We start from the raw sequence: 12,606 nt of genomic DNA, 5'->3' as shown, positions 1-12,606 counted from the left end.
GATTGTTGCACTGAAGGGATGAGCAAGTCCGTCAAGGTTGATCATCGTACCCATGTTGCTGTTAGGGTGTACAGTGTTTTTCTGGTTCTGCTCATCTCGCTCAGCATCAGTTCATGCAAATCCCTCCAGGCTTCCCTGAATTCCTGTCCCTCCTGGTTTCTAATAGAACAGTAATGTTCAGTGACATACATATACCACAGCTTGTTAAGCCATTCCCCAATTGAAGGACATTCACTTGATTTCCAACTCTTTGTCACCACAGAGCTGCTATGAATATTTTTGTACAAGTGATGTTTTTGCCCTTTTTTTTTATCATCTCTTCAGGGTATAGCCTCAGTAGTGGTATTGCTGGGTCAAAGGGTATGCACATTTTTGTTGCCCTTTGGGCATAATCCAGTTTGGGGTTTTCTTGGCAAAGGTACAAGCATGATTTGTCATTCCTTTTCCAGCTCATTTTATAGATGAAGAACTGAGGCAGGTAGAAGATAGGTTACTTGTCCAAGGTCACAAAGTTGAGTTGTCTGAGGCCAGATTTTAATTCCAGGAGAAGAGTCTTCATGACTCAGGGCCCTGAATATTATCAGATGGGCCTCCAGAGATAGAATTAAGCCCCAACTCTGCAAATCACTCAGCCTTTTGGCCCTCAGTTTCCTCATCTGTAAGTGGAAGAGGTTAGACTCTTAAAATCTATACCCCTGTGACCCTAAAGTCATAGATCTAGAGCTGGAAGGAACCTTAGAGTTTACCTTCTCCCAAAACCTTTATTTTGCTAAGAAGGAAACAGACCCTAGAGAGAGTGACTTGTCCAAGGTCACACTGACAGTGTCAGGGCCAGGTTTCACACTGAATCACTCTGTGACTTCCAAGTTCAGGATTCTTTTTACCATACCATACTATATTTGTCATCTGAACATTGAACCTGAAGTCAAGAAGGCCTGAGTTCAAATCTCACTGAAGGCACTGATCTGCTGTGTGACCCTGGGCAAATCATTTAACCTCTGTTTGCCTGGGTTTCCTTGTCTCTGAAATGAGGATAATAATAAATTATCTACCCTCTAAGATTGCCATGAGGATCAAATGAGATAATTTTAAAGCACTCAGGGCAGTGTTGCCACATAGTATCATATAAATGCTATTTATTATTTTAGGGGATTTAGAACTGAGGAAACCTTAGTTCAACACTCACTTTACAAATGTGTGACATCTGCAGCCCCCACATTGGCAGACTGTGACCTCAAATGAGTTACTGTTACTCCCCCCAAGGTTCTAAGGATAATTTCAGTTATTGTGTATTATTATTTATCATTTATTGATGTTACTCAAACCTAGATATGTATGGTTAGAAAATTGTCCTAACCTAAAAGGCTTACTGTAGAGATCAGTTGGACCTGAGACACCTCCAAGGAAGCTAGTAAAGAATGCTTATATTCCATTCCTAGCACATAAAAATTAGGCTCACACAATATTAATAAATAATAGATAACAACTAGTTCATGAACCACCATCAGTTTTAAGTTGTGTCTGACTCTTCATGACCCCATTTTTATGGGGTTTTCTTAGCAAAGATACTAGGAATAATTTGCTATTTCCTTCTCCAAGATCTTCATTTTATAGTTGAAGAAATTGAGGCAAGAAGAGGTTAAGAGACTTGTCCAAGGTCACAGTCTGAGGTTGAGCTTGAACTCAAGTTCTCTGAACTCTCTATGCCCAGCCACCAAGCTGCCACCATCAGTCTACTTCCTCTTAATAATCTTTAGCAAAAATCACTTATTCAAATCATATAGCAAGCATTTCTTCCACTCCCCAAACCAGGGACACATTCTCTCACAAATACAAAATGTCTGTTGGGTCAAGAGTTCTTGGTGAGGGGAAATTTGGAGAGAATAATCAAAGCTATTGTACTGACCTCATTGTGAAACCTGGACAGTCTGCCAGTGTCATGCCAAAAACCTGAATCTCTTCCATTTGACTAAGGAAGATGCTGAACATCACCTGGAAAGATAAAATACCCAACAGAGAGTTCATGAACTGAACTGCCAAAAATTAAAACTCTACTTCAGAGAACATAGCTCTGAAGGGTGGGCCAATTGTTTGAATGTCAAATATAAATTTGCCTAAAAGGCTGTTTTAATGGAGAATTCACACAATGGAGAAATCACATGAAGGAGAGGAGAGGTGATATAAACACATTTTCAAGGTCTCGGAAGAAATTTGGAATCAATTGTGATGCTCAAGAGACACTAGCACAGGACCATCCAGCATGACACTGTGCTTTTATGGCCAAAGCAGAATAGCAGAAACTCAAAAGAAACAAGAGATATGCAAATTTAGGACTTCTCCAAATGTTCACCTGGACTATTTGTGCCTGAGCTGGGGTAGAGCATTCTGAGCTCATATTGGTCTGATCAGACATGTTGAACTCATTGTACCTTCTTCTTCTTTTTTCTTTTAGGTTTTTGCAAGGCAATGGGGTTAAGTGGCTTGCCCAAGGTCACATAGCTAGGTAATTATTAAGAGTCTGAGGCTGGATTTGAACTCGGGTACTCCTGACTCCAGCACAGGTGCTTTATCCACTGCACCACCTAGCTGCCCTAATTCTCTGCACTTTGACTCTGATACATTGATGTCATTTTGGTCTTCTTTGAGAATAAAGGATGAGAAGCAAGTGATTGGATGCCAAAGTGCTCTATAGAGGGTTACTTTGTGCTTTCAGCCTGACTAATATTTAGACTAAGATTAATAGAAGTCTTTCTCCTTTGGTTCCCTCAAAACCTCAATTATGAGGTTTGTAATCCCCAATGACTCCCTATCACCTCCAGGATCAAATATGAAACCCTTTGTTAGTCATTCCCAAAAAATGCATGGCTTTAATTTTTCACTAGCTCTCTGTCCTCCATACATGGAATGTTCTACCTCCTTCAAGGATAAGCTAAAATCTCATCTTTTACAGGAAAGTTTTCCCAATCCTTCTTAATTTTAGTGCCGTCCTTATGTTAGTTATTTCTGACTTACCCTGTGCATAGCTTGTTATTATGTGACTGTTTGCAAATTATCTTCCCCATTAGATTGTGATTCCTGGAAAGAAGGATTTTTCTTCCCCTTTTCTATCATTAGTCCAATGTCAGGCAAATAGTAGGTGTCTGATGATGATGATGATGATGTTTATTCTTTTTACTCAAAGGAAACCATGACATGAGGGAGATAATACCATTACATGCACATGAATTGGATTGTAGTGAGGGGGTGCTCTGCCTAGTCACCAGCCTCACTTTCTCCTTCAGCCATCTGGGTCCAGTGGTCAGACATGAATCAGGACTACTGGAGATGGCCCTGGATGTGGGGGTAAAAAGTTTAAGTGATTTGGGTCACAGTTTATAGGTGTTTGAGGCTAAGATTTGAACTCTAATCCATTGAGTTCAGGGCCTAAACTCTTTACATTGTACCATTTAGCAGATGCTTGATAACTGTTCACTGACTGATTAACCCTCTGAGAAGGTGAGGTTGGTCTAGCCTTTCCTGTGGAACAAGCTTTCCTGGTTCAAAGCCATTTTTCCCAGAAAGGTACTCCCACCTTAGCTTGTGTTGAGCAATCCCAATTCAGCCACACTTTCTGGATTCCTTTCATGCAGGTGAAAGGGGACAAAAAATAGGAATATAGTTTGTGTGCTAGAGACAAGTTTATAATTTTTACTGATTTTTTATATACTATTGAGCAATTCAAATTTCAGACCATTCTGAAGGTGTAGTATGTTTATTTTGAAGCTAAAATGCCCTTCCTTTACATTTCAATGGTTCAGTTTTTCTCTCCAAATGACCTTTAAACTTTGCTCAGATTTCACCAGGGCATCCCATTACAGAAGCAAAAACTGATATCCAGAAGGGGGGGGGAGGGATTTATCCAAATGAACATATTTGTTTTGTGATAGAACCAGAAGCAGAAATAGAAACCCTTTCATCTATTTTAAGAGTCATCAAAATGTAAATATCTTGGGGAAAAGTTGGGCAGAATTTAGTGAATTCTTTCTCCTCTACCCCCAGCCTGCCAAAATATTAGGACTTGTGGAGATTTAGAAACCATCTAATTCCTTAATTTTAAAAAAGGAAGAAATATATCTAGAGAAGGAAAATAATTGAGGTTAGTGGCAGAGGTGACACCCAAGTTTTTATTTCTCAAGTCCCAGGTCAGAACTCATTCCATGTTTCCATAATGCCTCTCACCTCATCAATTTTAACTTTGAGTATAATATTATAGAAGACAGCTCTGTTTGTCTATTCATGCTCAAAGAGATAGAAAGGATAGAAAATTGAGCTAACTCCCAGTGTCCTTAGGTTGTCCTTGTTCCCTCAACTAGAAGATAAGTTTCACTCCAGATACTTCAGGACCATGGAAGAAAAAAATTTCATTAACCCTGGGAAGCCAACAAGTAAACAAACCAAACCTAAACAGAACTTTGATTGAGGATCTATGGATAGAAGGTCTTGTTTTTTTTTTCCTAAGCTGTGCAGTGATCTTGACCTTTTTTCCCTTTGTGAAATTCTGTCATCTAACTTATTCCCACTGAATCAACCCTCCTTTCCATAGTAAGAGTTTACAGTATATTTTTAATTGTGGCAGCTGTAGCAAGATGAGATTGACATAAAACAATACAAGGAAACAATAACATAAAAAGATTTGTTAAAAATGTACAATGAATCATATCAGTGTGGTGAAAATAAAACTGAATTTAAAGTCAGAGAATCTGGGTTGAAGTCCTGGTTTTACTATTTGCAATCTGAGTGATCTTGAAAAAAAACTTTCTTAGTTTCTTCATCTCTAATTTGAGGGGGTTGGACTAGAAGGACAAAAAAATCATTTATAAGTTAAATTCTAAAACTTCTGTGACCTGGTTAATTACTTGTGTGAGTTTGAGAAGTCACTTTTTCTCTCTGGGTCTCAGTTTTCTCATCTATATAATGGGGATAGTACTTGTTCAGTTTCTTTTTTGGGATCCCAGTGAGGAAAGCATTTTATAATACTCAAAGCATTATAAAATGCAAATTATTATTTCTGCCAAACTTGGTCCTGAAAGGCTGGGATCAAATCTTACCTAAACTTTGTGTCAGCCTCAGATTTTCTCACAGCATTCTGAACTATAGATATCAAGTGCTCAATGCTTTTTTATGTAAATTGAGTATAATTCTGGATTTAAGTAGGTAATGAAGACTAAGGAAGCCTTATTTAGGAAAGGGGAGTTTGAATTTGAGGACTAGGGAAGAAAGGAGGGATTAGTAATAGTGATCCTTTACCCCCAAAAGAAGAAAGGGAATAAACATCTATAAAATGCTTACTATGGGCCAGGTACAATGCTAAATGATTTTTTTTAAAAAAAGCAAATATCTCATTGAATCCTCACAATCACTCTGAGACATGGGTATAATTATAATTTCCATTTTACAGTTGAGGAAGCTGAGACAAACAATGTTAACTGATCTGACCAAGGTCACTCAGTTGGAAATTTCTGAGGCTAGATTGGCTATTAAAACACTTTTAAAATTGGACAAAAGAGAAAGTTCAGAAGCAATCACAGATAAGCAGGAATTTGAATTGTGTGGAATTATGTTGTTGTTCAGTTGTTTTCAGTTGTATCTGACCCTTCATGATCCCATTTGATATTTTCTTGGCAAATATTCTAGAAGAGGTTACCATTTCTTTCTCTAATTCATTTTGCCCTTGAGGAAACTGAGACAAATAGTATGGGGTGATTTGCCCAGGTTCACACAGCTAGTAAGTGTCTGACATCAGATTCACACTCAGGAAGATGAGTCTTCCTGACTCCAGGTTCAGTACTCTATCCACTGGACTACCTAGTTGTCCTGGAGTTATTACATACCCTTTTTTTTTTTTAAAGCAAGTGGTATGAAATGATTTAGTTTCATGTTAAAACAAACAAAATGAGGTGTTGGGTTAAATTCAATCAAGAAAACGCCTTCACAATAAAAGTTTATAGGCCAAAAATTTATCTTTTCAGTTAAATTAAACATTAAGTTATTTACTCATTACTTTTTATTTTATTTTTTTCCTAATTTTATTTAAGGTAATGGGGTTAAGTGACTTGCCCAAGGTCACACAGCTAGGTAATTATTATGTGTCTGAAATCTGATTTGAACTCAGGTCCTGACTCCAGGGTCCAGTGCTCTATTCACTGCACCACCCAACTGCCCCTACTCATTACTTTCAATATTTACACATTGACTTTTTGGGCTGGGGGTTGGTCAGAAGCCACCTACCCTGGGTAAGAATAAAGGTAATGGGTAGAGACTATGCTGAAAAATGTTGTAATTCAGTATATCCAACTCTTTGTGACCCAATTTGAGTTGTTTTTGTTTTGGCAAAGATAGTATAGTAGTTTACATTTCCTTCTGCTCATTTTACAGATGAACAACTGAGGCAAAGCAAGGTTAAATGACTTGGCCAGGATGACACAGCTGGTAAAAGTCTGATGCCAGATTTGAACTCAGGAAGAGGAGTCTTCCAACTCGAGGCCCAGCACAATCTATCAGGCCACCTCTCATGGCTGTCTTGTTTCAACTTTTTACAAGACAGGTTACAGAGAGAGAGCAATGGCAAGACTTACCAGCTGGGGGCAGCAGAGAGTAACACTTTGAATCTTTAGCTGCAAATTGAGACTACAGTAATTGTGCAATAAAGCTTCACAGCTCAAAAGGCATAGAGGACCTTGTTTAGAACAGTCAAAGTAACAGAATATTAAATCAAGAAGGGACTTTAGAAATTGATTCTGATCTTTATATAGATATGAGCTGAGAAACACAATTCTAATAAGAAAAAAAGGTAATTTTCTGAGAGCCTAATAAGGACGCAGAGGAATTTTGCCAATCAATATAAATTTTAAACACATACAGAAATTTGAAGCAAATACAGGATTATTGGAATTTTTTGGTTTCTTTTCATTGGATTTCATCATTTGAGGCTCAGGGACATTTCTTTTGGAGAGTTTGGCTAACTGAAGTCTGTTGCTTAATTATATTAACCTTACCTGACTAAAACCTGACTTAGGGAATCATAATATCAAGGGAATATTTTTTTTGATATTTCTGAAAAAAAAAACAGCCAAAAGGGAGTTTGAGTTCCCAAAGTATTCTAGCTTGTTTTATTTGTATAATAATTTCCCTGCTTGAATTCTTTGGGTATCTTTATGACAACCTTTGTGCCTTCTTTAAAATGTAGCCTTATAGATATGTGTGGGATATTGCAAACTGTTTAAATCTGTAACTTAGTCTGTTAATTTGTTCTAATTTATTTTACTTATTATAATTCTAATTTAGTTTTTTAATTTTGATGACACCGAAGCATGAGATTATGACTGTCTTTCATTTTAAACTTTTCAAGCCTAAAAGAATTTATGAGATTGAAATATGTAAAGGAATTTATTTTACTGTCTCTCAGATGTTATATTCCCTATAATGGCACCTTAATAAGCCATGACTAGGGTTAATTTTTAAGCTTTGAACCTGTCCTTAAGGATATTGAAACCTAAATTTTAACCTGAAATTTTTGCTTTGTGATAGATTTATTAAGCAATAGTTTCCTATCATATGAACTCAATGGAAAAATATTCTTTGGGTAACAAGAGAGAACAAGTAGGAAAGTAGACCTAGTCCTTTAAGAATAGTGTCAGGATAACTAAGGTTCAGTGAAGTGAGGCTACATAGGAAAGAGGGCAACATAAAGCTATCTCTTCTTTTTAGTTTATCCTGGGAAAAAGGGGCAGCTAAGTGGATAGTAGCTTGGGCCTGGTGAAAAGATTGTTCTTTCCAAGTTCATATCTAGTGTAAGACATTTTCTAATTGTGTGTGACCCTGGGCAAGGCATTTAACCCTCTTTGCTTCAGTTTCCTGTAAAATAAGTTGGAGAAGAAAATAGCAAACACTCCAGTATCTTTGCCAAATGAGGTCAGTTAAAGTTAACTGAATAAGAACATACCCTTCCCAACAGCCTTCTCTGAGCCACCCCTCATCCGTTATGTGGAAGTGACCCTACATTCCTGAAACTTTTAAAAGTAGAACATTCTACCATGTGGTGAAGGTTTTGCATAGGACTCTGGCAACAGTTAGTTGACCCAAGGGCCATCTTAGCTAATTATGAGCAATTACAGTATTTATTGGTTTTGGCTATGTCAAACTATGAAACAAAGAAAAAACGTAAAATGCACTCCAATCCTTTCTGCCCCCTTTCTACTACTGAAATGTTGATGGTAGATTGGGAGGAGAGGGAGCAGAGGATGTTTAGATTCTTGCAGTTTTTGAACCTTCAATAAACCTTAATTAGGATATTGGTGCTTTAAATGTGAAATTCTTTTTTTTTAGTTTTTTTTTTTTTTTTTTAGTTTTTGCAAGGCAATGGGGTTAAGTGGCTTGCCCAAGGCCACACAGCTAGGTAATTATTAAGTGTCTGAGGCTGGATTTGAACTCAGGTACTCCTGACTCCAAGGCCAGTGCTCTATCCACTGCACTACCTAGCCACCCCTAAATGTGAAATTCTTGTCCACTGTCCAAAAGCGGATTTATTGATGGAATTAAATCATGTAAACCATGACATTCCTGCTAAGACTCTAAGAAAGAAGCAAGTTACAGTTAAATGTTCCCAGGTATTTCTTGGAGAGGAAAAGAAAGGAGTTGGTAGAATGGGTTTTATTATCTTTCCAAAGACTTAAGAAATATTTCATGGGAAATTTAGCCATCACACATTACAGTTATAATGTTTTCAAAATTAAATTTTTTAATGAAAAAATTGATTTCATTTCTTTTTCACCTTCCCACATTGGAAAAAAAAAAGCAATACCCTTATAATAAATATGAAAAACTAATTGCAAAAAGATCATCATGAAAATAATTGTAGTTTATCTATCAATACTGGCTGCTGAGAATGAAGTGGTAGAGATATTCTTTAGATGATTTTTATAAAACCCTCCACATTAAATCAATTCATACCTTAAATTATCTTAAGAGCACAGAATATATTCATAAGCCTCCAAAGGTATTTAACATGCTTAGTTACTCTGGTCACCCACACCAAAGTACTTAATTTATGCTGAACATTAGTCTAAAAAAACCTAACTTCTTAGTCTGATATTTAAGGCACTTATTTGATCTTTGGTTTCTGTGCTGGATACATATTCTCTTTTTTATGCCTTTAAAATTCTTTTCTTTTTTTGAATCTCTTCTAGCTATCTCCAGCTTCATGAAGTCTTCCCTAACTCCTTAGGTATTAGTGATCTCTTAAATGACTTTATTTTTACTTATCTATGTTTATATTGTTCCTTCCCATACCATCACCACCACACCCTCCCCAGGTATAGAATGTAAACTAAATGAGTTCAAAGATTGTCTCATTTTTATATTTGTATTTCATTTGAGGATGAAGAATGAGCAACACATATAATAATTTGTATCTCCTAGTACAGTGTTTTGAAATAGTAGCTACTTAATAAATATTTGTTGAATTGGATTGAAATAAATTCCTGCTACTTCAAAAAAAGATTCGAGGCAGACTTAAATCAATCATCGGGTAGCTAGGTAGCAGAGGTAGATAAAATGTTGGCACCTGAAGTCAGGAAGACTGTTTTTCCTGAACTTAAGACGCTTAACAACTGTGTGATCCTAGGCAAATCACTTAACCCTGTTTGCCTTAGTTCCTCATCTGTGAATTGAGTTGGAGTAGGAAATGGCAAATCATTCCAGTGTCTTTGCCAAGAAAACCCCAAATGGGGTCACAAATAGTCTGAAATGATTAAACAACAACAAGATCAACAATAACAATAACAACACCAACATCTCCATCCTATGGATGAGTCTTAAACATTGCATTGAAAGTGTGCTTAATTTAGAATTGTTTGAATAAGTGCCTCACTTTGCCAATTGACTTTTAATCTGGAGAACCAGAAGATGATTTAGGTAGGTGGAAAGCCTGTCCTTGATACTTGGACTCTAATTGCCTCTTGCAACTTTTCCTACCCAATCCTCATCATGAAGGTTTTGAAAAATTGTTAAGGGAGAATCAAGTTTTTACCTGGAAATGGAATGTTTCCACTGTTGCTAGGTCACTCCACCTCAAAATGAATCAGGAGACCTGGCAATGAGATTCCTCCCAAAATACACTTGTCATTATGTCCTCACATACAAGGTGTCCTAGGCCTTTCTATTCAAAGTTTAATTGCCTACTTATGGACACATTCTGCTGAGATCTTTACCAGTGGGGGGAAAAGGATTCCCGCTGTGTATATGACAGGGTCCTCAAAGCAAAAAGGAAATTGCATTAATTGGGGCAGATTAAAATAGCACATGTATTTACTATAATTTGCTCCAGTACCTGAACATTTATTCTGATGTAGGATTAACTGTTAATTCTAACCTAGTCAAGTCAGTCATTTGAAGTAGCAAAAGAATGTTCCCAATTGAGGGGTAAGACTTTCTTTCTACCCACTAAATGTGTTTTTCTTTTATTTTTTTTTAAACCAAGAACATATATTAAGTGGGCTGTTAGTATAATATAGTCTAGTAGGAAGAACTACATTTGCAGTCAGAAGCCCAGGTATCAAAATTCTGACTCTTCTACCTTTTAGTCATGTGGAAAAATATGAGAGACAGTATGGAGAAGTGAATAGATCCTGAAGTCAGGAAGCTCTGGGTTCAAGTTCTGCTACCGACAACACTTTGTGATCTTGGGCAGTTCCTCATTTTTAGACCTCAGTTTCTTTATCTGTAAAATGCAAGAGATGATCTCTAAGGTTTTTTTTCAATTCTAAAATCATATGATTTTCCTAATGATATTACTAGGCTGCAAAGTTGGTACTGTTGATATCAAAGGCAATATAAAATCCTTTGTGTTTTGATCTTTCAAACATTAATTGTATCTTTCTGTTAGGAATCTTTTGCTCTCCTGTGCTGCAGTGGATAGGACGCTGGCCTTGGAATCACTTTGGAAATATTATCTTATTTAATCCTCACAACAACATAAATACTGTTGTTATCTCAATTTTATAGTTGAGGAAACTGAAGCAATCAGAAGTTAGTGACTTTCCCAGGGACCCACAACTAATAAGGGTCTGAGACTGGATTCTTGACTCCAAGTCCAGTGCTTTAGCTACTGCATTCAGAATGAATAATTGTCTCTATAATCTGTTGTAGAATTTAGTGGGGTTGGGATTGCCCAGGCCAGGAGAATCAGGGGCTCAGCTCTTGCCATTAGGATTCTAGTGATAGCTTATGCAAACCAAAGCAATAAATCAACAAACATTTATTAAGTGCTTAGTATATGTAATCATTGTGATAAGTGCTGAGGTTAAAGAGACAAAAATAAGTTTTATATATATATATATATATATACACACACACATATGAAATGGTATGACTGGAGTTAGGACAGGGGAGCATGGGTCCTTGTGAGTAGAACAAAAATTTGAATTTAAAGTTTGAGATTGTAAAGGGAGGGGAGTTAAGCCAAAGTAGAGGTGATGGCCTGGGAAAGCCCGGAGGTGTAGAGAGACTGTACAATTTTGAGAGAATAACAAAAGGTTTGGGAAGAGAAACACACTGGAAGACATGGAAGGATGGATATTATGACTAGATAAAGGAATTTCAGAATTCTTGATCACAGAAATGGGCGAACACTTACAGAGGAAGGCAAAAAGTCAGGGGCAGGACATCTCTACATGTTGGAGTAGTTTAGGAGGAAAGGATTATGGCAGATGCAATACATTGAGGAATTAGGTGCTTAAAGAATTTAAGAGAATATTATAATGTATGTTGAAATCCCCTAGTATGAAAGGAACATATTCTAATGAGAGAGATTATATGTACATATATAAACATAAACAAAACATTCAAAATGAATTCAGGGTAGTTTTGTGAGTGAGGGTGGTAGCATCTGAGGGTATCAGAAAAGGCTTAATGCAGAGACTGACACCTGAGTTGAGTTTTGAAGGAAACCTGGGATTCCAAGAGGCAGAGATAAAGAATTGTATTACTTTGGGGGTGAAGTCAGATAGTGATCTATGAAGAATAGCATGTAGTCCAACATGACTGGATTGCATATTCCATGGAGAAGAGTAATATATATATATATATATATATATACATATATATATATATATATGAAGATTAAAAAGGTAGGAAGGTGCCATATTATGAAGAAATTTTAAATACTCAACAGAGAGATTTTTGTTGTGGAAGATCTTGGCTAATAGTGAAAGATGGCTTGCAGTGAGGAGGGGGCTTGAGGTGGGGGTTGCTAAATAGTTTTAAACTAGAAGGGACCTAGGGACCTTAGAGATGGGATTCAAACTGAGGCTCCCTTACTCCAAATCGAACTCTCCCTTGCTTCTTGTGATTGGTTCTCATTCTTTCCTACCTGATACATTGAGAATATGGTATATTTTAAAGAGGGGATGTCACCTTATGACTGGATATAGCATTTCTATTTTGGGTTCTGAACATTACAGTTGCTGGAATACCTTGTGGTTTATAGGTTTGTGTCCAAGGTGTTTTATATTGAATACTTTTCTCTATTACTGGAGTCAAAATATGTACCAGTTTAAGATTTAAGGGAGA

General features: G+C 36.8%; 1 pseudogene; it reads left to right on the top strand.

Annotated features, from left to right (window-relative positions):
- The window catches only part of LOC141490255 (alpha-enolase-like), a 152,293-nt pseudogene that overhangs the window by 666 nt on the left and 139,021 nt on the right, over positions 1–12,606 (top strand).

Source organism: Macrotis lagotis, chromosome 1 (assembly GCF_037893015.1).
Source record: "Macrotis lagotis isolate mMagLag1 chromosome 1, bilby.v1.9.chrom.fasta, whole genome shotgun sequence".
Classification (NCBI taxonomy): domain Eukaryota; kingdom Metazoa; phylum Chordata; class Mammalia; order Peramelemorphia; family Peramelidae; genus Macrotis; species Macrotis lagotis.
Note: the sequence above shows the minus strand (reverse complement) of the source record. Positions and strands in the feature narration are given on the sequence as shown.